Raw genomic sequence first — 26,264 nt, forward strand, 5'->3', positions numbered from 1 at the left:
AAAAAGAGCACTAGAAAGAAGGATTAGGCTCCTGGTGAGCTTCTTTTATTCAAAACATTCAATTATTACATTAAGTAAGAGCAGGTCTGTGATCCCAGCATGTGGAAGGCTGACCCCTCTCTGTCTGTCTCTCTCTGTCTATCTGTCTCTCTCTCTCTTTGTCTCTGTCTCTGCCTCCGTCTCTCTCTGTCTCTGTCTCTGTATACACACACACATACACACACACAGAGTTTTAAAAGTTAGTGAGATTATATATGCTGGTTGCTTACATCTGTAATCCTAGCTACTCAGGAGGTTGAGACCTGAGGATTGTGGTTCAAAGCCAAACCAGGCAGGAAAGGCTTGAGACTATTATCTCCAATTAACCTTCAAAAATCGGGAAATGGAGCTGTGTCACTAGCCTTCAGTGGGAAAAGCCAAGCAAGAGTGCAAGGCCCTAAGGTCAAGGCCCAGTATTGGCATGCACGCACGCGCATTCGTGCATGTGTGTGTGTGCACGTGTGTATGCATGCGTGTGTGCTCATGTGTGCACACGTGCACACACACAAATATGTTAGTGAGCTTGAGTGATTTAATCTAGCCTATAGTCAAAGTACATGTTAAGTTGCTGTGTACTTTAAGAGATATGTAACTCTCGACTCCTTTGAGTTGAGCTATCTGGAAACTTCCCTTCCAACTTTAAAATACCAAGATATGAAATTGGTTAACATAAGAAAAATTTAGCTCAAAAGAAAAAAAAAAGATTGATGCCAGCCAATATAACTTTGAGTGAGCCTGCTAACATCTTTCCCTCTCCAAATTCTGTTTTTACTAAACCAGTGAGCTAAAGACAGTTTGTCATACTTTGAACTTCCTGGCTTCTGTTGATTTGTATCAATATGTTACTGTTAGACACTTGAGTGAGAGCTGAGTTACATTTCATGAAAACTGATCTGAAAACTTAATAAAAAATCCTTAAAACCCTGTTTTCTGTGAATTTTGATACTATTGAGGAAATAGAGACTTTGCCATTTTCAGGCAGTTTCTCTTCCAGCTAGACTGAACAATTCAGGACACGGAACTCAACTCATTTTTAAACATTAACCGGGCGACAGTGGCTTCTCAAAAGTTTTCAGTGTCTACACGATTTAACTCCAGATACACACAACTCTCCAAAAGCTCTTTCAGAAAAGCTGACCACTGGGCCAGGCATGGTGGTGCATGCCTATCACCCCGCTTTATGGGAGGTAAAAGAAAGATGGTGACAGTTCAGGCTGATTCAGGGCAACACTATGCGTCAAAAGAGACACAAGCTTTCTCTTACATGTGTGAATCTGTTCAAAATTACATATATGTGTGTACGTAAATATATGAAACATATACAGGGTCATCGGCATTATATCCATGAATATATGAACTGAAATGTGATTTCAATGTGTAACTTCTTTCAGCAGCTAATTTACAGTTTAACAAAATGAATATTGAGAAGCTAGAACTTGTATTGGGGGTTGGAGGTTGAGATCAAGAGGGGGGTGGTGCAGGCAAATGGAGAGAAGAAGGATGTGCCAATACAGTCATAATATTAATGTACGTGAAAAATGGAACTAGATAAACTGAAGGGATGGGTGGGGTTGGGAGAGATGGAAGAGAATGAGGGAAGGAGTGACATTGACCAAGAAACGTTGCACTCACAGATGTTGAGTTGAAACTCCTCTGTAAAACTAAAGATAATAACAATTGAAAAAAAAATGAGCCCCTAGCTAAAAATAACTATCAAGCAGGATCGGACTAGGGATATGGCTCAAGTGGTAAAGTACTTGCTTAACAAGCTCCAGGACCTAAATTTATACCTCATTACTGCCCCAACCAAAGGCCGACTTATTTCAGAAAGTAACAACTTCAGACTAAGAGTTAGTTAGCCATACAGCAACCTAGAGAAGGTACCAGCATGGCTTCTCACTTACAAGTAAATCACATGATGAGATTTATGGTGATTCCCCCCAGGATACTTAGAACCAGGTGCTAATCTTGTAATGAGTTTTCAAAATAGATGGTAAGAGCTTATTACATATATATATTATAGTTATATAAAATATACATTTATATAAATATGTGTATATATAAAGATAGAGTCATCTTTTGAGGACTTTTTTCAGTATCTCAAATAGCCATTATCAAAAAAAAAAAAACAGAAAAAACAAAAAACCAACCCAAACCCTTGGTAAAGTTGAGCAAGCATCAGAATAAACTTGAACCCCATTCTGTACAAGTGAGGCTTAAAAGATGCTAAGACATAAAAGAACTTTCCAGAGTGACCTTGTCACACACAGCTCTGCTCTGGTGTGTAGGCTTTCTGGGCTGTTCTGAGTGGGGGTAAAGAGGCATGCATATCTTAACGATTCATTTTCTGTTTTCCATCTTGGGAGGCAAAGGTATTTATCAAATTTATCAAGAGGCAGACTAGGGAAGCCCATTAACGGCCTGTTTTTAGTACAAAATAAGACTTTCCTCTACTTTTTTTGATTCAATCCCAATAGCCTGCTATTGAAAAAAAAATTACTAGTTGTTCAGTGAATCTGAGGTTTTATTGTGCAGAATTGGGTGATTTTTTTTCTCAAAACAAAACTTTCTCTACTTTCTGAATGCCCTGAAGAAACAGAATCTTCAACCATGTAAAAATAATGAAACCTGTATTTCCCTCATTCAGTTGATAAACCTCAAGTTTGGCAAGCACGTCTTCCACTTGTGTACCCACCCCAAAATCCTACTTGGTTTCCTTTCTTTCCCTGCACACCCCCACCTCTGGTATTTTAGGGTACCCTTGTATACATAAGATGTGCTGTAGCTTCGTTTTGGTAATTAAGATGCTTATTTGAGGTTATCAGATAGCCATTTGAGAAAGGCCAGGGATTTCCCCTGAATCCCCAGTAACTGCTTGAAGTGGCATTTTCCTTCTGACTTGGTGTTTTGTGTTGTTTGAATGCAGCAAACTGGAGCCTAATGAAAGAAACTATTTTGAAGACTCAAAAGTTGTGCTGCTCTGGACCATGAACAAGACAGAGGGGACTTCAGCCTGCACAAATCACCTGGAATCCTGACTGACTTCTGGTAAGTCATCAGGAGAACTTGATATCTGTTAGTTTTCAATTTCATCTCACAGAGTTTATTTAGTATTCCCGGACATCTTATTGAATAAGATATTTCTCTACAGCCCAAGTAATGAAACATTTGAAAAAATGTTATTTTAATGACCATAAGCCAAATGGCAAACAAATTCACGCGGTGGGCTCATTTCTGAAAACCGTGGAATAGTATGATCTAAGGAACACATTTGTGGTTAGAAAAAATATACACACAAACACAGACACAGAATTGCCTATATAACTAAACATACAAACAACAAATCTATAAAATCTTCCATACATTCTATTTTATCTGAAAAGATAAGGTTTTAACTGGTCACACAAGAGAAAGTAGATTCGTAGGATAATTATTTGCTACCCTGTAATGAAGTATTGGGGTGACAAGATAATAATCATTAAGAGTTATCAGGTCCTGTTCAACAAATGCTCACCGAGTAATTTTTAATAGGGTACAGTGTGATGATTTCCTACCTTGAATACAGTATGTGATGTTCCACTTGGGATAATTAGTATTTCATCTTCCTCAACATTTATTTCTTTGTGTTGGAATGCTTATTCCTTTTAATTGTCTATAAGGTTTATGATCAATTATTTTCATCTATGTACTCTAAAACTTACTCCTGCTATATTTCTTGATGTACTTGTAACTGAACACGATCCTCTGAATGAGACCCTTAGTCTGAATGAGAATCTTAATCTGAGAGTTGCAATTCAAGCATTTACAACTATAAAAGAATGATTAAAGAATTCCAAAGTGGGCTGGGATGTAGCTCAGTGGCAAAGCGCTTGCCTAGCAAGTACAACATCCTGGGTTCGATCCCCAGTACCATAAAAAAGAAAAGACAAAAAAAAAAAAAAGAATTCCAAAGTACATCAAAGAATATTGGCTTCAGAACATTCACTCATGGTATTTCCTGGAAACTTAAATCTTCTAATGGTGACCTCAGAGACATATTTTCTTGGAATGTCTCACCTGCAAAATCATTTTTTGAACTGAATTTTTATTATCTTTAGTTGAACAAAGGGGTTATAATTCAACATGCCAGTTTACGAATATAATACATCTTGATTGATATGACCCCTTGTATCGTCCTCTCCCATTCCTCCCAACCCCACCAGTCCACTCTATTCTCCTAGGATATACATTGCATATTATGATTTCATTCTTTTCCCCTTCCTCTCTTCATTCATTTGCCAACCACCCTTTGATCTCTCCCCTCCCCACACATCTCAATTACCAACTTCCTGGTATTCATTTTGTTAGGCTATAAATTGTGACAAGAGTTGTACCATTTTAATTCTCCCCTGAAAATATAATACTTTAGTGAACACAACTGGATACTTGTACATAGGGTCCTGTGTGTGTACATATATACTTATAAATTAGATCTAACTTCCACACAGGAGAGAAAATGTATGTCTTTTGTCTCTCTGGGTCACCTGTTTAAAAAAAAATTGAACCTGTGTCTGAGTGATCTCCAAGGGCTTTTGCAAATTTACAATGTAGTGCCCTGTAGTGAAATTAATTAAATAATCAGACCCTTTAATTTTTGCCCAGTGGAATTTTCTGTGTATGGGTGGAGGAAAGGGAGTACCTTGGGACACTTCCTGCTCTCCCCTTGTGAGCCATCCAGACAGCCTTTTAGTGAAGCAAGCATTTGGTTTTGGAATCCATGGTTAATAATTTATGGCCTTGCAACATTGAGAAAATACGTCACCATCTTTTATAAATATTCCCATTAAATAAACAAGCAAGGCTTCTTTTAGTGTCCTTTCTTTTCTCTGTGGAGGACAGAACTTTCTCCTCTTGTATTTACTGTCATCAGATGACTGAGAGCTGCCTGCCTTTGTACCTGGGGAGTCCCAAACTTTGTTTTACATTGAACAGGATTTATTGCTTTTCTTTCTCACCGAATATCTCCTTTCTGAAGCAGAACTGTGAACGATGCTCTAATTGATGCTCAGATGTTATTCTTGTTAGCAGCTGGCTGGCTGCTTCAGAGTGCTGCATTATTTGGGTTTCTTAACAGCAATTTCTCCCCCCCACCCCACCCCAGCCCTTACAAATGTTAGATTGTGAAGTTCAGGAAACCACATGAATGCAGCAGAGTGAAAATGCAAACATGATGTTTTATAGTTCTCCTGATGAGCACATCCTGTAAGCAACCTCAGAGGCCTCTTTACCTGTTTGGTGGTCTTCTAGCCCATGCCTTCTTCCACATTTGTGCTGTGTGTTGTGGACACCTTGTCACCGTGAATCAGTGGGTTTGATTAACAGGATTGTTCAGGGCTGCTTATGTCTAAGTCCTGCCTAACATCAAGCCAGGCACTCATTCAAAATGCCTGCCAAGTGCTCAGAGCTTCATTAAGGTTCCTCGTAACGAATGTCTAGGATGCTTAGAAGCTGCATCATCACAGAATGGATTGCTATGTATCATTTGTTGCTTTGTAGGTATTTGCCAACACCCCATTCAGGTGGCAAACTACTTCAAAACAGGAACAGGTCACAGGCCAGTGTCTCCCAAAGATGGTCTAGTTTCAGGATCTCCTGCATCCCATTCACCCGGATGTGGCTATTAAAATTGCATACTCAGGAACCCTGGGCTTATAGAATCAGAATTTCCGGGGATGGGGGAATCCAGGAAATGCACCTCTGGTAACTCTTTTGTAGGTTAGAGGGAGCTTAGAGGTTTGCAGGGAGGTTTGAGACCAACTGACTGAGAACAATTCTGCCTCTTACTTTTTGTCTCCTTACCCACAGCAGAGGGTACAGAACTGACCCATGATAGATGCCCCCAGAAGTATTTGCTTGTTGATCAGAGCAGCATGAAACCGCGAGGATTCCCATTTATTCTTCCGTTAGCCTACCCTTTGGGGGATGTGAAGTCAGCACGGCATCTGAACTTTTAGAAGCTCAGTTTTGTCCAAATGGGTGAAGTCTTTTCCTCTAGGTCAGAGGCTCTTTGGGAAATCTCTCTAACCACTGACTCTGTCCCTTCTAACATGACAGTAATGCCCAACTATGTCTGGGCATCATTTACTGGGAGTGGACTAGAGCCACAGAATGGTCTCTAGAGCTACACAGGGAGAAAAATCAGACAGGAGGATGTGCTGTGATGCACTAGAAGCTTGAGTTGTGGTTCCTAGAGCCGCCTCTGCCACCCATGGTAGTTTACCACGTGCACTCGCACGTGTGGTGTGTGTGTGTGTGTGTGTGTGTGTTCCTTTCAGCTGGTAGGACTCACAGGAGGTCTGTTATGGCGGTGGAAGAACAGTCCTGTGGTTGACAGGGCTAAAAGTTAAGTCGCAGTGAATGCACACCAGAGCATCCATTGGCAGTGGCAGATGCAGGCTTTGCATCTGCCTTGAACCTGACCCTGCCTTGCCTTCTCCTCTTCTTCCTGCTCCCTCACCAGCCTGAAGTGATCCCCAAGGGCTTTGCAGGGTGGGTGTGGCTGCTTCTAAATTTCCCAAGGGCCCTTGCTGGTGAGTCCAACGTGGGTGGGTGCGTGGGTGGGTAGGTGGGGGTCTAGTGTTAGTTCTGTTGGAAACCAAGCACAAGTCATCACAATCTAGCCACCCTGGGTTCAGAAGGAACAAATGAGGTCATCAGGACAAGTATTACCTATTAGGAATACCAGCGTGGAATGGATATGGGACATGAAAACTCACTTTCCCCTATTGTCTCTCACAACACAGAAGTCTTGTGTGTAGGGGCAGTGGTACAAAGAGCTGGGCTGAGTACCTGTGGGGTGGAGGAGGGGGTGGGTGGAGGGGGGCGTCTTCCAATTCAAGTCCATCTGACATTGTCTACTTGGAGATAGTGTAGATTCCATGGCTCTCACTTTATACTCTTTCCCACTCCAGTCACAAGCCTCTGACTGACCAGATGATGGGGTAAACGAGTTACTCAGGCTTTCCCACCTCTAACTCCAGGATGGCTGTGGGTGTACACGTCCCAAGGATTGGGATTCAGCTGGTTCAGTATATCCATGTAAGCCAGAGTCCAGTACACATGCTCTTGTGCCTTAGGTAACCCTGCCTGTAGCCTTGAGGCCGAGTGCGCATGCGTGGTCTCATCCTCGGCCAAATGCTTAACTTTCATCTGGTTGGAGTATAAAACAGGCACCCTGGGTTGAGTGGACAATGGGTGAGAGGTGTGTTGATGGACAGAAGACGAGCCTGTGGACAGTCTGCTATTGCTACTGATAACTCCGTGGACAGAGAGCTTTAAATAAATATGACCTCTATCCCCACCTTGCCTGCAGTCTTGCTTTGGCTTGCTGGAATAAGAGACCCTGAGAACCACTAGCAACAAAGATTTCAAGCACTTCTTCTTTGGAGTTGAGTAAATTTGATAGGAGGGGCCACAGAAACACTTGGTTTATTGGTGCACAAACACTGTCTTGCAAATATCCTGCATAACCCACAACAGTAATCCATTGTGTTCCTGTGGATTATACAGGATACTCCAGAGATACAGGTAAGAGATGGAAGGGATGAGGTAGAGGAGAAAAGATGCAGAGCTTCTGCACCTGCTCCAGGCACAGCATCCACAAGTTCTTTTAGTTTTTAATGGAAACTTTATTATGTGGACATAAGTGATGAAATTATTGTCTGTGTTTAATTAGCTCAACCTTCAGCTTCTCTCCTCTCCCTGGATATTGGGAGGAAGGCTAAAAGTCCTAGCACCGAAATCTTGCCTTGGTCTTTACTTGAACTGCCCTCAATCCTGTAGCTGTGGTGGCAGACAACCATCAGGTTAACTTCTTCATATGCAGAAAGACACTTAGAACTTTGGAGATTCTTGTGTGCCAAGAAATGAGGACAAACAGCAAATATATATTTCATAATACTATATATATATATAGTATTATATATATATATATATACTATATATATATATAGTATACTATAATATATATTTCAAATACTAAGTGTATTGAATTTTTTTTTTGACCGTGGGGCTTGAACTCGGGGCCTGGGTGCTGTCCCTTGGCTCTTCAGCTCAAGGTGAGTGCTCTACCATTTGAGCCACAGCACCACTTCTGGGTTTTTCTTTTTGTTTTCTTTTTTTTTGGTGGTTCTTTGGAGATAAGAGTCTCATAGACTTTCCTGCCCAGGCTGGCTTTGAACTGCAATCTTCAGATCTCTGCCTACTGAGTAGCTAGGATTATAGGCACCCAGCCACTAAGTGTATTGAAAGGGTGGTGTTTTTGTTTGTTTGTTTGTTGCCAGGCCCTAGTAGCTCATGCCTATCATCTTAGCTGTTTAGAAGCTGGTTGGGCAGATCATGGTTCAAAGCTGGTTTGAGTACAAAAGTTAACAAGATCTCTCCTCAACTCATAGCTGGGCATAGTTATCCCAAGTCACTGCGAAGCTGAGATGGGAAGAATTGCTATTCCAGGCCAGCCTGAGCAGAAAAATCTGAGAGACTCCATGCCCATGGAGGGAAGCTGGTTCATGCACTGGTTCACGCCTGCTATTCCAGCAACAGTGGGAAGTCTAAAATAGGCATGGCTCAGACACATGCCTTTGCAAGAAGCAAGACCACATCTCAAAAATAATCAGCAAAAATCAGGGCTAGAGGCATGGCTCAAGTGGTAGAGCACTAGTATAGCAAGCATGTATCCCTGAGTTCAAACCTCAGTAGGACCACAAAAAAGTGTGTTTTTTTATTCCACATGTGGTGGCACATACTTTATAACTGTGGTGCTTAGGAAGATAGAGGTTCAAGATCAGCCTGGGCTATAGAGCAAAAATCTGTTCCAAACAACAACAAAACTTTTTTTTTTGGGGGTCCAGTCATGGGACCTGAACTCTGGGCCTGGGCGCTATCCCTCAGCTCTTCAGCTCAAGGCTAGTGCTCTACCACTTGAGCTACAGCGCCACTTCCGGCTTTTTTTCTTTTTGCTTATGTGGTGCTGAGGAATGGAACCCAGGGCCTCATGCATGCAAGGCAAGCGCTCTACCACTGAGCCACCTTCCCAGCCCCAGCAACAAAACTTTTTTGCGTATGCAAAAAAGGCTTTAGCTCAGGTCCTGGATTTAGTCGCTTCGCTGGTTTGCTTAAGGCTAGTGCTCTACCACTTGAGCCACAGCTTCAGTTATGGCTATTCTGATATGAGACTTTTACTTCTGGCTGTTTTGATATAGGACTCTCACTTTTCTACAGAGGCTAGCTTTGAACTGCAACCCTCAGATCTCAGCCTCCTGAATTGCTAGGAGTAGATGCATGAGCCACCAGTTTCCAGCTTTTTTATTTTGGTTTTGAGACAGGGTCACACTATGTAGCCAGGCTCAATCTCTCAATCCTCTTACATCAGCCTCCCGAGTGCTGAGGTCCATAGGTATGTACCACAATGGCAGTTCCTTCTATTCCATTTTAACTTTAGGCATTTGGAAAGCAGCAGGGCATAACAAAATATGTTCTTTGCATATTCTCAGCCAAGTGAAAGGAAAAGCAAGGAGGGCAAATGAGGCTTTTGAACACATGCTTCATGAAGGCCTGGCTTGCTGGATTTTCCTCTGGGTAGCTTTTACTCAGGTGGATGGGGTAGAGCTGTTTTGTGATGCTGGAGAAGATCCCACGGGTATAGAAAAAAACATATACAATTGTTTGCCTAGGTTTCTTTAAGCTGTTGTGAAAGGCTATCATACAAAATTGAAGAAATTTGCAAGTGCAGGCTTTTTGTGGAGTACCAGATGTTGGCCTTTCTGATTTGGAGGCATTTGGTTGTGCATGGAGAATTTCATTCCTAGAAGCCATCGTTTCCTTCCAAGTAGGAAAAGAGAAATATCGGGCCCCCCAAAACATCATGTGTCCTGTTAGACATGATGTTCCATGCACCATTTACCATGAAGTATTCTTGAGATCTGCAGGATTTCCAAACTGTCACTGCTTTGGGGAAGGCTGCTAAAGAGGGGAAAAGAGCCAGTCCACTTTCTCCCTTTGCTACAGACCATCATTAGAAAGCTTTCCAGGAATTCGATTCCTCGGGTACCTAAGCCTCATAGCCCATGAAATGCCTTGTGTGAAATGCGGTAGAACTTTCTCTTCTAAGCTGATGCTATCACAGGCTAATGGCAGAGTTCTTCAGAGAAACTGTGTGGTTGGGCCTACCAAGTAAAACTACCACTTAGAGCAAGCATCATTGGAACAGGTTGGTTGATCCCTTTCCTTCGTGACAAACCGAAAGCTGTGAACAGAGGTATTGGCTGTACAACAGATGAAATTAGGATTGAATTGCTACCTTGGCACACTGTTGAACTAAAAGGTTAAGTGCCCCCCCACCCCATCCCCCTGCTCTTTCTGCGCATATTCCCCCTGGAGGCATCCTGGCCATGTGGGCATGATCATGTGATCTTGACTCTGCTCATGACTCTTTGGAAGCCAAGCTCAGTTACTTCCAGCTTCATTCCTATGGAGCAACTTGGAAAGTCAAAGGTATTTTCAACTTGAATGTAAACCTCACATAAGGTCATCCTGTCTCCCTGTTTTGGGGCTCTGTTGAGAAGAAACTGGATTGTCAGCTTGGAGCATTTGTGACTGTGGACATCTTCTCTTCTTCTGCCCCATCCTTGGTCCACACAATAATGTTACTTATTGAATATTTTTGTAATCTGTTTACTGCTCTTCGTTCCCTTCCCCTGAGTCCTTTCATTCATCCTTAGCATCACTTCAGGACTGTGGCTGCAGCTTTCAGAATACTATTCTTGCCTGAAGTATTCTTGTCCTGTTTGGCATTCCTTTTATTCTGCTATTTTGAGAATTAACTTCTCAAAGAAAAGCTCTGATCTAAGCAATCATTCTCCTACTTTCAAATTTCTAGTTGTATGTGTACACGTGGAAAGTCATTTGCAAGCTAACATTAAGTATAAAATTCATACTTCAAAGTGGTAGATATATATTGATTGAAGAAGAATAGCAATAATCCATGCCTATCAACGAGGCCTAGAAGTAAATGGAACAAAAATGAACTTATTTGGAGTATTAGGGTGGTTTTGAATTTAAAAAAAACCATTCAATATTTTTTCTTGTGAGGAATGGATATGGTGTAGTGATAGGAAAATATGAAAAAGTATTTCCTTAACTTTCTATTCTCTGTAAGATTAAAACGTGGACTTCCCTGTAGGTCATGTAAGATCCGTGGGAAGCCATTATCAATCAATCATTTGAATCTCATCTTCTGTCGATTTCTATTTCTCTCATCTCTCTATACACCTGTCTTTCCTTTCTAAACATACTGTGTAATTTAATTACTATGTTTCTCTTCATGTTAGTTCTTCTGTGCATAATTCAATTTTAATACCTATTCATGCATTGAGTCTCAGTTGCAATGTCTTCTCTCTCTGTGTTATCATCATTGCAATGCAATAAGTTCTTTTTTTGCTGGTCCTAGGGTTTGAACTCAAGGCCTGGGTACTATCCTTGAGCTTCTTTTTTGCTCAAGGCTAGCACTCTATCACTTGAGCCACAGCACCACTTCTGTAATAAGCTTTTTATGTAGTTATCTTTATGGAAGGTTTATAGATACAGATATTATTAAAGTTCATTTTGAATTTGTAGTCCAAGTGTTAAAACTTATTCACATATATGATATAGTCTAAGAAGTATTTACAGGCAGTCAAAAGAAACACACAGATAATCTTCCATGATTAGCTTTGCTCGGTACTATTTACTATTTCATAAACTTATAAAAATTAGATGTTTCTGGAGAAACAATTTTTATGAGAATATTTAGATATCACATCATATCATTTAAAATAAACAATTACCCAGGTCAACCATGGGCAATTAGAAAATTGTAACAGCAGATAGACTGACTTCAGCACTATGTCACCATCCTTGTGAAATTACTAGAAATCACTTTTCTTAACTGTTTCACAGTGTACAAAATTGTGTGCGCCAATCAGAGTTCTAAATTAATGACCCATGCCATGTGATGCGGGCATCATTTGAATATGTGGCATTTTCTCCTTGAGGGAATTTTTAAAAGTGAAGCCTGAGTAACATTAAAAGATCGATGTAACATTTTCAGTGCTGAAAAATCTATTCTGCTCCAGGAATATGCTTGTTACTATATATTTTTTTGATTTCTAAGAATTCTATTTGGCTAAAATACCAAGAGAGGGGAAAAAAAAACCTTGGCTTCAATAAAGGAAAAGTCATCTTCCAAATTAATTTTGATTCTCCTAAAGTTCCTTTCCAAAGGATGCTTTTCAGTATCACATGTCTAAAATGCCACTAAAAAAAATCGCTGTGAACAAAGAATTTGAAATGAGATTTGTGGTAATCAGTTATGTGAGGCAGATTACACAGATTTTAATATAATATTTTGATATTAGGGGAAATTTGCTTATTGCTGTACTATATAAAATATACATACATATACATACCTTATATTCATACATATTTAGCTTGCATCAGTAAGTTAGAAAAGACAATTCCAGTTTGAAATTTACTATTTTTTTTTGCATGACACCTGTACCTAGCTTTTAGTTTCTTACTTATAAAATCATGACAAAAGTTAGGATTGTCACTGGGCATTGGTGGTTGGTTCATGCCTGTAAATTCAGGAGATACTGAGATCGGAGGGTCGAAGTTCAAAGCCAGGCCAGGCAGGAGAGTCCATAAACTTGCCTCCAGTAACCAGTAAAGAACCAGAAGTGGAAGCATGGCTCAAGTGGGAGAGCACTAGCTGTGAACAAAAAAGCTAAGCACGAACTCCAGGCCCTGAGTTCAAGTCCCAGTACCGGCATATATGTGCACATGCATGTACACACACAAAAAAAATTGGGACAATTTTTGGATTAAGAAATTAGCCAGCCAACATTTATTGACTTGATTAGCTTGAAAACATCAAATAGCATCTCATTTTCAGCATTTTATTTCAGTTGATCTTTGTTCATTTTACATAGTGAAGAGCTGTAACTGAGCCTCTCTCTTTTCTGACCTGAGCTGTGCTTTCAGTTAAAAACCTGGCCCTTCATCTGTTTGGAACATACAAAGTCTACCAAGGTGAATGAAGATAGCCTTCCAGTTTACCTTTCGTTAGCCTCTGGTGCACTGTCTTTGGACTGCCAGCTTTTCCCAATCCCATTGCCGATCATTTATGAAGAGCTTCTGACTGCTGTATTGCTCTTTTGTGAGAGCCGGTACTCCAGAGCATCCTAACTAGACTATAGAAGTTTTTATTGCACCTCTGGTTGCTTCCTGATATAGTAGATGTTTATCTTGAATGGCCCTCTGCAGACGGTGTCTACAAGTCTAGTGCGTGTGTGTGGAGGGGGGAGGGGGGTGGGCGGGAGGGGCGATCCTTGCATCTTTAAGGATGTCCTGTGTTAGCTAGCCCAGGCTGCATCTGTGCATCTGTGAGCTGGAACCTGGAGGTACAATGGAGTGATGGGGTACTTGCTGAGCATGTGTGAGGTCCTGAATTTTACTCCCAGCACCAAAAGGGAAATAAAAATGTGAGCTCTAGAGTAGTAGCTTCAGTCAGGAGAAGGATGAAAGAGAAGTGAAATCTTCTTGAAAATTTTAAAGATCTCTATAAAGATTAGATTATCTTGAGAGATCCCAAAGTGGTGTGTCTTTTTATATTTCCATTGAGATAGAATTGACAAATAAAATGGTATCTAATCAACACAAGAATGTCATGCTTTTTGTGAAGCATTGGTCATTAATCTAGCTAGTTGATACATTTCAAAGTGAGCTTTCCTTCCTTTTTGCTTTCTTCCTTTCTTTCTCTTTTTGCTGTTGTATTTTGGTGGCACTGGAGTTGAGACTCAGGGCCTGTGCTTGGTAGGCAAGAGTTTTATTGCCTCCATTTCCTCTGTCCAGCCATTTTGGCTTTAGATTATTTTTTTTAAATAAAGTGATGTTGCATTTACCTGTACTGTCTATGTTTGTCCGATCCCAAATGTGATCCTTCTCCTTTTGCATGCCATGTAGCTGGAATTATGCATGTGTACTACCACCTCAGGCTTATATGTTAAAGTAGGGTCCCACTAAATTTTTGCCCCAGCTGGCCGTAAAACTTAATCTTCCAAAGTTCTGCTTCCCAAGTAGCTGGGATTACAGCTGTGAGTTACCATACCTGACTTATTCACACTTACTTTCTTCCTTATGGTAAGATCACTTAAGAGCTATCTCTTCGTAAATTTTCAGTATGTAATATACTATTATTAACTCAAGTGACCATGCTGTATGAGCAATCAAGGGGCCTCAAAGTTTTAATGTCCAGCCTATGATTACAGCCACCACAGAAGTGTTTAAAGCAGTACGTAATAGATTGCTATGAAGTGGTGGGACAACAATATAATACGTTTAAAGCCTTAGATTCTTTTTTTTAAATTTAATTTAATTTTATTTGTGAACATACTGTACAGAGGGGTTACAATTACATGGGCAGGATAATGCGTACATTTCTTACCAAGCATTGCAGCCTCCTCCTTTGGTTTACCCTTCACATCCCTTCCCAGCCTCCCCCCTCCCCCCCAATCCCAATCCTTCTTCTTCTCCCCCCTTCCCCCCCCCCCCCCGCACCGACGTTGTAAAGCTCGTTTTGGACATGACAACTTGTACTTCTCATTGTTGCAACAGGTCCACCTGTATCCTTAAACAACTGGTTTTTCCCCATCTCCTCCACAAGTTATACTGACATCAAATATAGTGAAAGCAGGGGTTATACTGTGGGGGAGGGACATACAAAGCAACAAAGAGATAATCTTATAAATGCGTTAGAAACACATGCATGAAAGAAAAAAACATTAAAATACATATCTAAGGGTTCATTTTCCTGACATCACATTATCTGACCTTTTCCGCTTGACTCATACATATACTAGATATTGCAAATAAGGGAAACCATGGGACCTATGTTTCTCTGGGCCTGGCTTACTTCACTTAATATAATTTTTTCCAAGTTTTTCCATTTCCTAACAAATGGGGCAATGTCATTCTTTCTGATGGAGGCATAGAATTCCATTGTGTATATATACCACATTTTCTTGATCCATTCATCTACTGAGGGGCATCTGGGTTGGTTCCATATCTTAGCTATGGTAAATAATGCTGCAATAAACATTGTTGTGCTGGTAGCTTTAGTGTGGTCTTGTTTGTAAACATTTGGGTAAATGCCCAAAAGTGGGATTGCTGGGTCATAGGGGAGTTCTATGTGAAGTTAAAGCCTTAGATTCTTGAGGCAAATTTCCTGGGTTTGAATGCAGATAGACCACTGAATAGCAGCCTGATGTTGAGAAAGTCATTCCACCTCTTTTGAGTAACTCTGTTTTTATCCACCCTGAAAAGATTTTTTTAAAATGAAAAAACAGCACAGGACAACATCTGTCAGAGTTGTAAAAACTACATGAGTTAGGTAAGTTCTGTCAGGCTTTCCCAAAAGTATCAGTCATTTCATATTGTTTTCACAGTGTTCAGTTACTCCGTTCATAAGAAAACAGTTCCATACTATTGTGGATGCCTTGCTGAGCACTTCATACTCAGGGAAGACGAGGCAGAGCACTGTGTGTGCATGGTGAAGGCTCGTGAGAGCTTGTAGGAAGCACTGACTAGACTCTGAAGAACAGCTTGGGTTCCACTTGGTGGGACTGTGCACGTAGGGCATGCACCCAGATGGGAAGAAGAAAGAGGGTAGAACCTTCCCTCTCAGGAGGAATAGTGGGAAACTGGGAGGAAAAGTAGCTTGACTTTCTAATGCAGTTTTCTCTTGATATATTGAAAGACTGGTTCCAGGAGATACATACATATATACATATATAGCATACTTGTGTGGGAGTGGGGGTGCATGGGGGGGTTTGAACCAGTACTAGGACTTGAACTTAGGGCCTTACCCTCTTCCTAGTCTTTTTCCCTCAAGGCCGGTACTCTACTGTTTGAGTCACACCCCCACTTCTGGGTATCTGGTGGTTCATTGAAGATAACATATTTGGAATCTCCAGATTAGAATATCTTGGGTTTTCTGCCCATGCTGACTTTCAACCTGAATCCTCAGATCTCAGCCTCCTGAGTAGCTAAGATGACAGGTGTGAGCCACTGGTGCCCAGCTCTTCCTCTATATTTTAAGTCATGCGTGGATTTCTTATAATACTTGATACAATGTGAATAGTTGTTAACTTATTTAGGGAATAATGTCAAGATAAATATCTAACATGTGGAGAATGTCTATAGGGATTTTTTTTCAAATGTGTGATTGACTAAATCTGTGGGTCCAGAGCACCCAAATATGGTGGGCCTCCTATAATAATGGTAGCCCATTAATGTGAACTATCAATTGAGGAGTTTATGTAAATTAGCTCTGATCACAATTCCCTGTAATATAGCTGTCTCCTTACTACAGATGAAAAACTTGAAGGAATTGAATAGTAGGGACTGGGATTTTTTTAGTGTAGAAAGCCTTTGAAGGTTTTTAGAATGGGAGGGGATCATGATCTGCTTTACCAGTGATTGGTTTATCAGTGTATCTAACTTTTTGGCAGGACTGGAGTTTGAACTCAGGGGCCCTGCTTGCATGGATGGTACTCTCCTGCTTGAGCCACGCCTCCAGTTCAGCTTCGTGCTAGTTGGAGGTGGAGTCTCATGGACTTTTCTGCCTAGGCTGGCCTTCACCACAGTCCTTTGGATCTCAGGCTCCTGAGTAACTAGGATTGTAGGCATGAGCTACCAGCATGATACCAGTCATTTATTTATCTGCTCTGTTAGAGACTGGACTCCCTGGAGTTAGATGAGGCACATATTACCCAGAGTTCTCTATAGAAAATATCTCTGGCTCATCAGCATAAATACTGGTGCTGTCTGTTTCCAAAGTGGTCTCAAGAAAATCTCAAAAGCTCATTGCATGCTTTCCCTTCATTTAGGTGATTCTTTTTTAGTTCTGCGCGTGTTTCACTTCTTTTGACCTTATTTCTTTTGACCTTTGTAACATAGCCTTTTTTTTTTCTTCCAATGTCAGTACTGGGATTGAACTCAGGGTCTCAGGCTTTTACTGGGCTTGTTTGCTCCATGGTTTGCTCTACCATTTGAGCTGTACCACAGTCTGGAATTTTACCAGTTAAATGACAATGGAATTTCACCAACTTTTTCTGCCCAGGTTGGTTTTGAACTGTGATCCTCTAGGTCTAGTCTCCTGAGTAGCTAGGGTGGCAAGAACAACTCACCTATACCCAGCCCTTCTTTGTAAGACATTATCAAATAGCAAGTACAAAATTTACACTTAAATTATCTGTGATTACAATGACAGTGCTCTACCATCACCAGGTCTTGGTTTCACAGTCCTCTCAGCCTTACTTTTCCCACACTGACTTCAGTCCACTTTGCTAAGCAAGCACCCTCCTGCCTCTTCCTTTGAAAGAAACTAAAACCCCACCAGGACCTAATCTCCTTTGCAGAGGTTGATAGGAAAGAAAGTGTTCTTCTAAATGATACCATTGGCAGCTGGCCATTTGGAGACGGCCATCAAGTAGGCCACTCTCAAGTGGCCGGTGTCCTATGCCAAGGGAGCCTCCAAAGTGAGCCAGACCTTCGCTGTAAATAGAACATGGGGGAGAGTCCCCAGCAGGAACCTCAGGTATTTAAAGCAAGCACTGTGCTTCCTCCATCTGACTGAACACAAATGTATTATTACATTAAACCCCAAGCAGAGTGACACTTACATCCAAGAGTTGGCAAGAATGGGGAATGGCATTTCATGAAAGAGGAAGTTCAACTCTCAACTCTCAAAGGTCAGGACCAGTGAAGCTCACAAGAATATATTATGTAAACTCGACCCAAATGGCTATTTATTAACTACACAAACTCCAGAGTGGTTATCTGTACTAGGACATCAATCAGCTATAGGAGTTTCTAAAATATCAAACGCAAATATCAAATTCTTGCATTGAACTCTGGAATTGTGATGGTTAGGCAATTTTCAGGGGCTCAGTTCACCTGCAGCTGGACCCACTTTGCAATAGTATACATAGGAACCCCACTTTCCCACTGAGCAGCCAAACTAGTTTCATCCTGAGCCTCTTGGTTTCCTTCATTCTCTACAGAGAGTCAGGAACTCAACAGCATTCTGTCTCCAGGACCTGTCACGTGGCCATGCCTTTGAAAACGTCCTTTAATTTGATTGCGTATAATATATGCTATGCATTATAGATATATCATTTAAACATTGCATATATTGTATATATCATATATGTATCTGAGATACCTAATATATTATACATTATACAACACATATACATGTGTATGTATTAATTGGGGGTAGTGATATGAGAAATTAATCATTAATATGTATTACTATCCCTTGATATCCAAGAGAATTGGTTCCAAATCCCTTATATGTTATGGCGATAACATAAGGATGCTCATGTTCCATATATAAAATGATGTGGCAGGGCTGGGAAGGTGGCTCCATGGTAGAGCACTTACTTTGCATGCTGGGTTCAATTCCTCAGCATCACATAAGCAAAAAGAAAAAAGTCAGAAGTGGTGCTGTGGCTCAAGTGGTTAGAGCACTAGCTTTGAGCTGAAGAGCTGAGGGACAGCACCCAGGCCCAGAGTTCAGGCCCCATGACTGGACCCCCTCCAAAAATAAAATAAAATAAAAATAAAAATAAATTAAAATAAAATAAATGATGTGGCACTCATATAGAATCCTCCAGCATGCCCTAAATTACGCCTACATGACTTATAATGCCTAACACATGTCAACACTGTGGATGAAGCATCTTGTTCTAAGGAATAATGGCAATACAATGGACTTTGCAGGTTGATATTTCTCCTAGATATTGTTTGATCTGAGGTTGGTTGATTCAGTGGATGCAAACCCGTGAATACAGAGGATCAACTCTCTTTGTCTCTGTGTGTCTCTCTCAGTCTCTGTATCTGTCTCCGTCTCTATTACTCTCTCTCTTTGGTAGGTGACAGGTATTTACCACTTTAATTATGTTAAAGGCGCTATTCAGCAGTGTTATATACAGTCCCAATTTTGTACTATCCTCTCCCAGACTCCATTTCTAGAATTTTTTTAATCATTGCAAACAGAAACCCCACACCCATTGACCATTCACCCCTTTGTTCCTTCCTCCTCCAGTTGCTGGGATCTCTACTCTACTTTTTGTCCTTAGGTATTTGGGTATTTTAAGTACTCCTGAGAATCCTACACTGTGGTCCTTTTGGGTCTGTCTCTTAACTTATTTTTTTGAGATAGAACCTTGCTGTGCAGCCTAGACTGGCCTGAAATGTAAGGTCCTTATGCTTCAGCTTCCCAAGTGTTGGGAATATAAGCATCTATCACCATGCCTAGCTTTTAATTTCTTTTTTTTTTTTTTACATTCATTGTTTGTTTCAAATAGACTTTTCTTGTAGTAAGCATCTGCTGTCAGTACTTCATAGTGTCAGTAATTATCAGCAAGATAGGATCCTCATTCTAATTTTTAAAAACTACATTGTATTTGAATCTAGGTAAAGAGAAAACATATACATTTTTCTGGTTAAATAAGTAAGGAAAATATGTATCAAACAATAGATCTAAGTTTTTCTACTTATGTAATTTCATGTTTCTTTACATATCTCTTTTGTGTTGGTTTCCTCTGATTTTGCTTGTCCACCTGTATTTGGTCTTTCTAGAACTCCTCTCTTCCCTCCCCTCCCCTCCTTTACCCCTCCCTCCCTCCCTCCCTCCCTCCCTCCCTCCCTCCCTTCCTTTCTTCCTTCCTTCCTTCCTTCCTTCCTTCCTTCCTTCCTTCCTTCCTTCCTTCCTTCCTTCCTTCTTTCCTTCCTTCCCTCATTCCCTCATTCCTTCTTTCCCTCATTCCTTCTTTCCCTCAATCCTTCTTTCCTTGTGTATGCCAGTACTAGAGCCTGAACTCAGGTCCTGGATTCTCTCCCTTAGCTTTTTGCTCAAGACTGGCATCTCTACATCTCTACCACTTGAACCACACCTTCACTTCTAGCATACTGGTGGTTAATTGGAGATAAGATGCATGAACTTTCCTAACCAGACTGACTTCAAACCCAGATCCTCACAGCTCAGCCTCTTGAGCAGGTAGAATTATGGGCATGAACCACCAGCACTTTGCCAGATTTCTTTAGCTACTATGTTTCAATGTATACCAACTCTTCATTTATTTTAAGATGAATCATTTTGTCTACCTGTGTCTGCTCAACAATAGGCAACAACATGTGATGGTGGTGTTGGATGCTGGCAAATCACAACCATCTACTGTGATGCTGTTCCTCAAAGCAGGAGTGTTTCTGTATAGAAACACAAGCAGCATCATTTCACTGCAGCAATGGATCTGTAGTAGTGGTGAACATAATTCATTTTCTATTTACATCTTTAACGAGCCATAATTAAAAGTAGTGATTTGGCGTGTCAGAGGGAATGTGTTATTTTCAGATGTCTGTGATAGCAGTTGCTACTGCTGGTTTAAGCAGTGCTTGCCTGGCATGTAATATTGCAAACCCTAAGAGAGAAAATTCGGGAGAGTGTCATCTATTTCTTGAAAGTGAATGGGACAGGAATGACTTTCTGCTTTGTTTAGAGACTGGTCTTAAATCCCTAAGCTTGTGATTCTCAAATCTTCATAGACATAACTCATTTTCTCTGGTAAAGGATAATCTGGATTGACTTGAATTTGGAAGTGTTCAAAGCTTTTCTTCCTTTCCTGAAGTCACAACTGAAATGTACTGGCAACTGAGTGCCAGTGGTTTGCTCTTATAATCATAGTTACTTAAGAGGCTGAGATTCAAAGCCAGTTCAAACAGACAGAATTATAAGACTCTTATCGCCAATTAACAAGCAAAATTCTGGACATAGATGCATGGCTGAAGTGTAGAGCTCCACTTTTTTGCCTTGAGCAAAAAAGAAAAGCAAGAATATGAGATCCTGAGTTCAAGGCCCTGAGTTCATGTCCCAGTACACACACACACACACACACACACACACACACACACACACACACACACACACACACACACACACACACACACACACACACAACACACACATACACACGCACACACACATATCAGAGCATTCTCCTTGGATGTGTTCCAAGTACAAGGCTCAGACGCTAGAGCGCTGAGTGTTGGAAATGGTCTTTTCCTCCATTCTGACAGGTTTTGGGTTCTCTGTCATCCTAGTAGTTCTTACCACATCTGCATCTGCATATCATTACAGCTGGGGTACTCAGGAATATGCAGGTGGGTCTTCACACACTGCATGGCTGCATAAGAAATACCAGTGAACTGCAGGTTTCCTGACAAAAAAAGTCACTTACTGGAAGTCATTCACAACTCATCTAAGATGTAATGGGTAAACATTTCTATTTGGCCACTTGAACACAGCAAAAAAATGTGTACTGAAGTATTTATGGAGTCTACTTGGGAAAGAGAATCAGAATAAAATCTGTAGAGCTTGTCTTCTTATAGGTGGCCCCAACCTTGAGATGTATACAGATTTGTGCATGGATTATAGGTCAGGCAAACTATTTTGATGCTTGTACTAGAGCTGGTGCTGTAGTTTAAAGTTCTCTCACATTGACCCCATGCCCAAATTTGTGTTCTTCATTTTGCAAAACTCTTTAATTTTTATTGTGGCACCAGTATTGAACCCAGGGCCTTGTACATGCTGAGCAAACATTTCTATTACTTGAAACACACCATCATCCCTCCTGGTTTTATTTTATATTTGAGATAGGGTCTCTATGACTTTGGGCTGGCCTAAGATTTGAGATTTTCCTACCTCCACCTCCTGAATAGCTGAAATGATAGGTGTGAAGTACTACAATGGCTTTGTAAACTCTTTTTTTTTAAAAAAAGAGACACCTCCCTCCCCTCAGTCCTCTACCCTTTGCCTAACTTTATAAGCTTCAGTTACCATAGTCTGAATTCCCTCCTGATGATGAATATGTATGAGCTGTGCCTATGCATATGTTAATTAAATATATTCATCTCTCTTTCATACTAGAACATGAAATTTCAAAAATCTGCCAGCCTGCAAAATAGGGAAATGAAAGGGCTGTGTGGAGTCTGTCTCTACCAGTTGTTTACAAGGAAATGTATATCTTGGACGTTTAGCAAATAATAATATCATGTTTAACTGATAGTGATTGTGTCCTAAATTTTACAAGCTAATGACTCACAGTTATGACTCACATATTCCTGGGAATACCCCCATCTGACTTGCCATTTGCCTAACGTAGTGTATAGTGCAGCAGACTTGCTTAGGAGTTCAGTAAAAATGAACCATATAGTTTCTTGTTTTGTCCCGCCTTACCTCAAGAAAAATTAATTGAGCCTTTCTCGGTGTGGTGGCTTGCACCTATAATCTCATCTATGTAAGAGACAGTTCCAGGTTCAGGAAAGCCTGAACCAAACCCAGTATCATTAAACCCCAGTATCATTAAAAAAAATCAAACACCAGCATCAAACCCCAGTATCATTCAGAGAAAGGAAAACTGAACATTTATTCTTTGAGACTCTTTTTGTTCTTGTTGTTCCTATCTCGACATGGTTATTTGAAGGTAATTTTCCCTGTAAGAACTCACTTGTTGCAGGTGACTCTGTCTTGAGGAACAGCTGTTGATTTCCAGTGTGTAATCAATAGCTAAGTGCTGTGGCAGCTTCTTATCACCTTAGCTACTCTGGAGACATAAGTGGAAGAGTCAACTTTCAGTCCAGGCTAGACATAAGCACTTAAGATCTACCAGAAAAATAGGTAAACTAAGAGACTGAGGATGTGACTCAATTAGTAGAGAATCTGTCTAGCAAGCACTAGGCCCTGAGTTCAAACCCCAGTATCATTATGAAAAGGAAAACAGAACAATTATTCTTTGAGGCTTTTTGTTGTTGTTGTTCTTATCTCAACATGGCTATTTTAAGGTAATTTTCCCTGCAAGAACTCACTTGTCACAGGTGACCCTGACTTGAGGACCAGCTGTTGATTTCCAGTGTGCAGAATCAGTTTCTTTCTTCCTTTCTCAAAGAGTTCCTTTATTGTTTCTGGTCTGTTGTTTGATGCCAGAACTAATTTAGTTTTGGTTATTTTTTTATCTTTTCAATTCAAATCATGACATTTCTTTGGAAACAAGAGGCCTAAGGAAGAAAAGTCACTTCCCCCATACCCAATTTATAAAGGAATTAATTTTTTTAAAAAAATCTTTCATTTAATCCATGATACCATTTATTAGCCATTTAAATATCATGTTAGTCAATAGTCACAGGGAAGTGTGATACTCTGACTGTTGGAGAGAATGGCAGAGTGTGTGGACAGCAGGTCTCCATGGGAAGATGCTGAACAGGAAGGTGACCACAGATTGGAGGATGATCCTGTTTTTTGTTACCAAGACAAGGGCTTGTTTGACAAGGGGACTCGAGCTAATGACCAAGCAGCCACATGAAGGGTTAGAAGAGAGAAAAGTCATCTGGCCAAAAATGCAGAATTGGAAAGTCGATCTCTTAGGGACAAAGCTGGAGGTGATACTGCACAGCTTTCAGGTCCTACTGTGCCATTCATTCTGTGACCTTGGGAAAGTTCCTAACTCTCTCTGGAATCCCAGTTTTCCTCCCTGCTGAGTGGAAGGTCAGAGAGCCTACTTAGGCCTTGGAGGCTCCCTTGAAGGGGTGATGGTGACATCTGTTGTGGGAGAAGAGAACAGAAAGGAGGAAAGCCACCAGGAGGCCGTAATGTGAATGGTAGTACATGAACATAAGCTGGAGTCAGGTGCCAGTGCCCCATACCTGTAATCCTAGCTACTCAAGAGACTGAGACCTGAGGATCCGGATTTGAAGCTAGCCTGGGCCGGCACACTAGTCTCTGAGACTCTGATCTCCAATTAACCATAAAACGCCAGATGTTAGATGTGTGGCTTCAGTGGTAGAATACCAGCGTTGACAGAAAATGCTAAGTTAGTGACCTAGCCCTGAGTTCAAGCCCCAGTACTGGCATGAAAACAAATAAACCGGGAGACTGCAGGCATGTCTCAAGTGGCAGAGCGCTTCTCTAGCAAGCATGAGGCTCCTGAGTTCGAGCCCTGGTAGGCAGAGCCACAAGCTGGAAATGCTGCCACTAACGTGTCTGGCTCTCTCCATAGGCAAATGACTGCTAGAGGGGAGGTTAGGGTTGAGCTCTGGGAATACTCCCTTGCACCCTGAAAAGACATCACCCATTTTCTTTTCTCTGTGATTGAACTCCTGGTTGTTCCTGGGTACAATGGACTTCACTGTGTATTTACGCTCAGTGCTTTGCTGGCTTCCTGATCCCTACCCCACCCATGCTCACCCTACCCTCTGCTCATGTCTTCAAGATGTTTCTAGAGCCCTGTGAGTACAATAGATTTTGTTCCTCTCCCTCTGAAGCCCCGTTGAAATGATTTGTCGGCAGATTCAGGCAATTCATTTGTCTTGTCACCATCCTGCCTAAAGTATCAGAGTCCAATGCATCTGTGTTTGGATTTTGTGATAGGCTGTGTATGCTTAGTGGGAGCTTGCTGAGCCCTCTCCAGGTTGCTACTTCTTGAGTTAGCTATCACTGAATTGTCAAAAACTTTAGTTTTTGGACAGTGTGTATAATTAGCCCATCTCTCAAGAGTTTAATAATCAAATGACAGAGACTAACAAGATAATAGTATTAGCATTAATGATAAGGACAATGATAGGCCTCCCTCTCTTTTTTGCTTTCTTTCCTTCCTTCTGTCCTTCCTTCCTTCTTCCTCTCCCTTCTTTTCTTTTCCCTCCCTCCCTTCCTTCCTTCCTCCCTTTCCTCCTTCCCTCCTTCCCTCCCTCCCTTCTTTCTTCTCCCTTTCCTTTCCATTCCTTTCCTTTGTTTTCCCTTTCTTTCTTGTCCCAGAGTTTGAACTCAGGGCCTGAGCCTTGTTCTTTAGCTCACTGTTCTTTTTCACTCAAAGTTAGGGCTCTGTCACCTCCGGGGCTAATTGATGGTTAATTGGAGATCTCCTGACTGGGCTGGCTTTAAACTAGGATCCTCAAGACTCAGCTTCCTTCCAAGGTAGGATAACAGGTATGAGCCACAGGCACCTAGATGATTAGGCATTTTCTGAGTGCTTGCTGCATTCACTGATGTGCTCAGTAATTTGTATGTGCATAAAATGTGCCACACGCCCTAAATAAATGTCTGGTTTGCGAAATAATACCAAGAACTAAGATGATTAGTATCAGCTCCTTCTATGGATGAGGAGGAAACTGAGGCTGACTCAGGAGAGGTAAAGCCACTCCCTGGTAGAGGTATGTATAGGATTAACTTTGACACTTTACAATTAGTGTTAATGAAGTGCTAAGTCTCTGGTTGTGCAGATGCCAGAACAGCAGGGGTATGTTTAGAAGGGATTATGGGAGAGAGTGACTTAAACTGTTTTGTAGGAAGAAAGAGGTAATTGTGCAAAGAAGACCAAAGGGCATTTGGAGCAGGAGCTAATTGCAAATGAATATTAAACATAAAGAAGCCCAATAGCTAATAGGTTTGTTCAGTGAAAACGACTAGCATCCAGCCCTCCGATGGCAGCCAAGTGACCGGATTGCAATGAACACTGAGTTATTTACGAGCTGTGGTGCAGGCATTGCTGTAATTAGTAGCAGGTCAACACCTTAGGAAAATTTCAACTGAGTGTAAAGACATATTTCTAGCAGAAAAGTGTTAGTCTGAAAAGCAAATAAGGTGTGGGCATAGTTGTCCTGCCTTCAGGCAATTCCTTCTTAGCTTGCTTTTCCCATGTGACACTGGCTTCTCACGCTTACTTTGAACTGTCACTGGTTTTGCTTCACTTCCTATTAATTAGCTCTGAGTCTTGGGCCTGTAGCCACTTGGAGCCACTCAGGACATGTTTTGTTCCAGCCCTCCTGGACAGCCTGGGAGTTCTGTCTTTTCCAGTGTGTCTGTCTTGTCTTGGCAGCTCTTTACATACATGGCAGGTGCCTGGGGGAGTTGAGGAGCAGCCACTGTTGGCCAGCACTGTGCTGTGATGGCTTGCTCTCAGGCTGCAGAGAATCAAACACTGGGCCAGAGATGTTAAACTTGGGCAAGAGCTAGAAACACAATGGAGAGACCTGGACTTGTGATGAGTGCTTGGTGAAAATACCAGAATGATGACAGGGGATTGGTTGCATGATGTGTT

At 41.2% G+C, this 26,264-nt stretch overlaps 1 protein-coding gene across 7 annotated transcripts in view; it reads left to right on the top strand.

The window, feature by feature from the left end:
- Positions 1–26,264, top strand: part of Atxn1 (ataxin 1) — a 414,394-nt gene that overhangs the window by 105,306 nt on the left and 282,824 nt on the right. For all 7 annotated transcript variants that reach the window (XM_070024519.1, XM_070024520.1, XM_070024521.1 and 4 more), the window contains one exon: positions 2,966–3,087. The gene's annotated coding sequence lies outside the window, so the exon portion shown is untranslated. The remainder of the gene's footprint in view (positions 1–2,965; positions 3,088–26,264) is intronic.

The sequence above is a fragment of the Dipodomys merriami genome, unplaced genomic scaffold (assembly GCF_024711535.1).
Source record: "Dipodomys merriami isolate MVZ:Mamm:240054 unplaced genomic scaffold, mDipMer1.0.p SCAF_16, whole genome shotgun sequence".
Taxonomy (NCBI): domain Eukaryota; kingdom Metazoa; phylum Chordata; class Mammalia; order Rodentia; family Heteromyidae; genus Dipodomys; species Dipodomys merriami.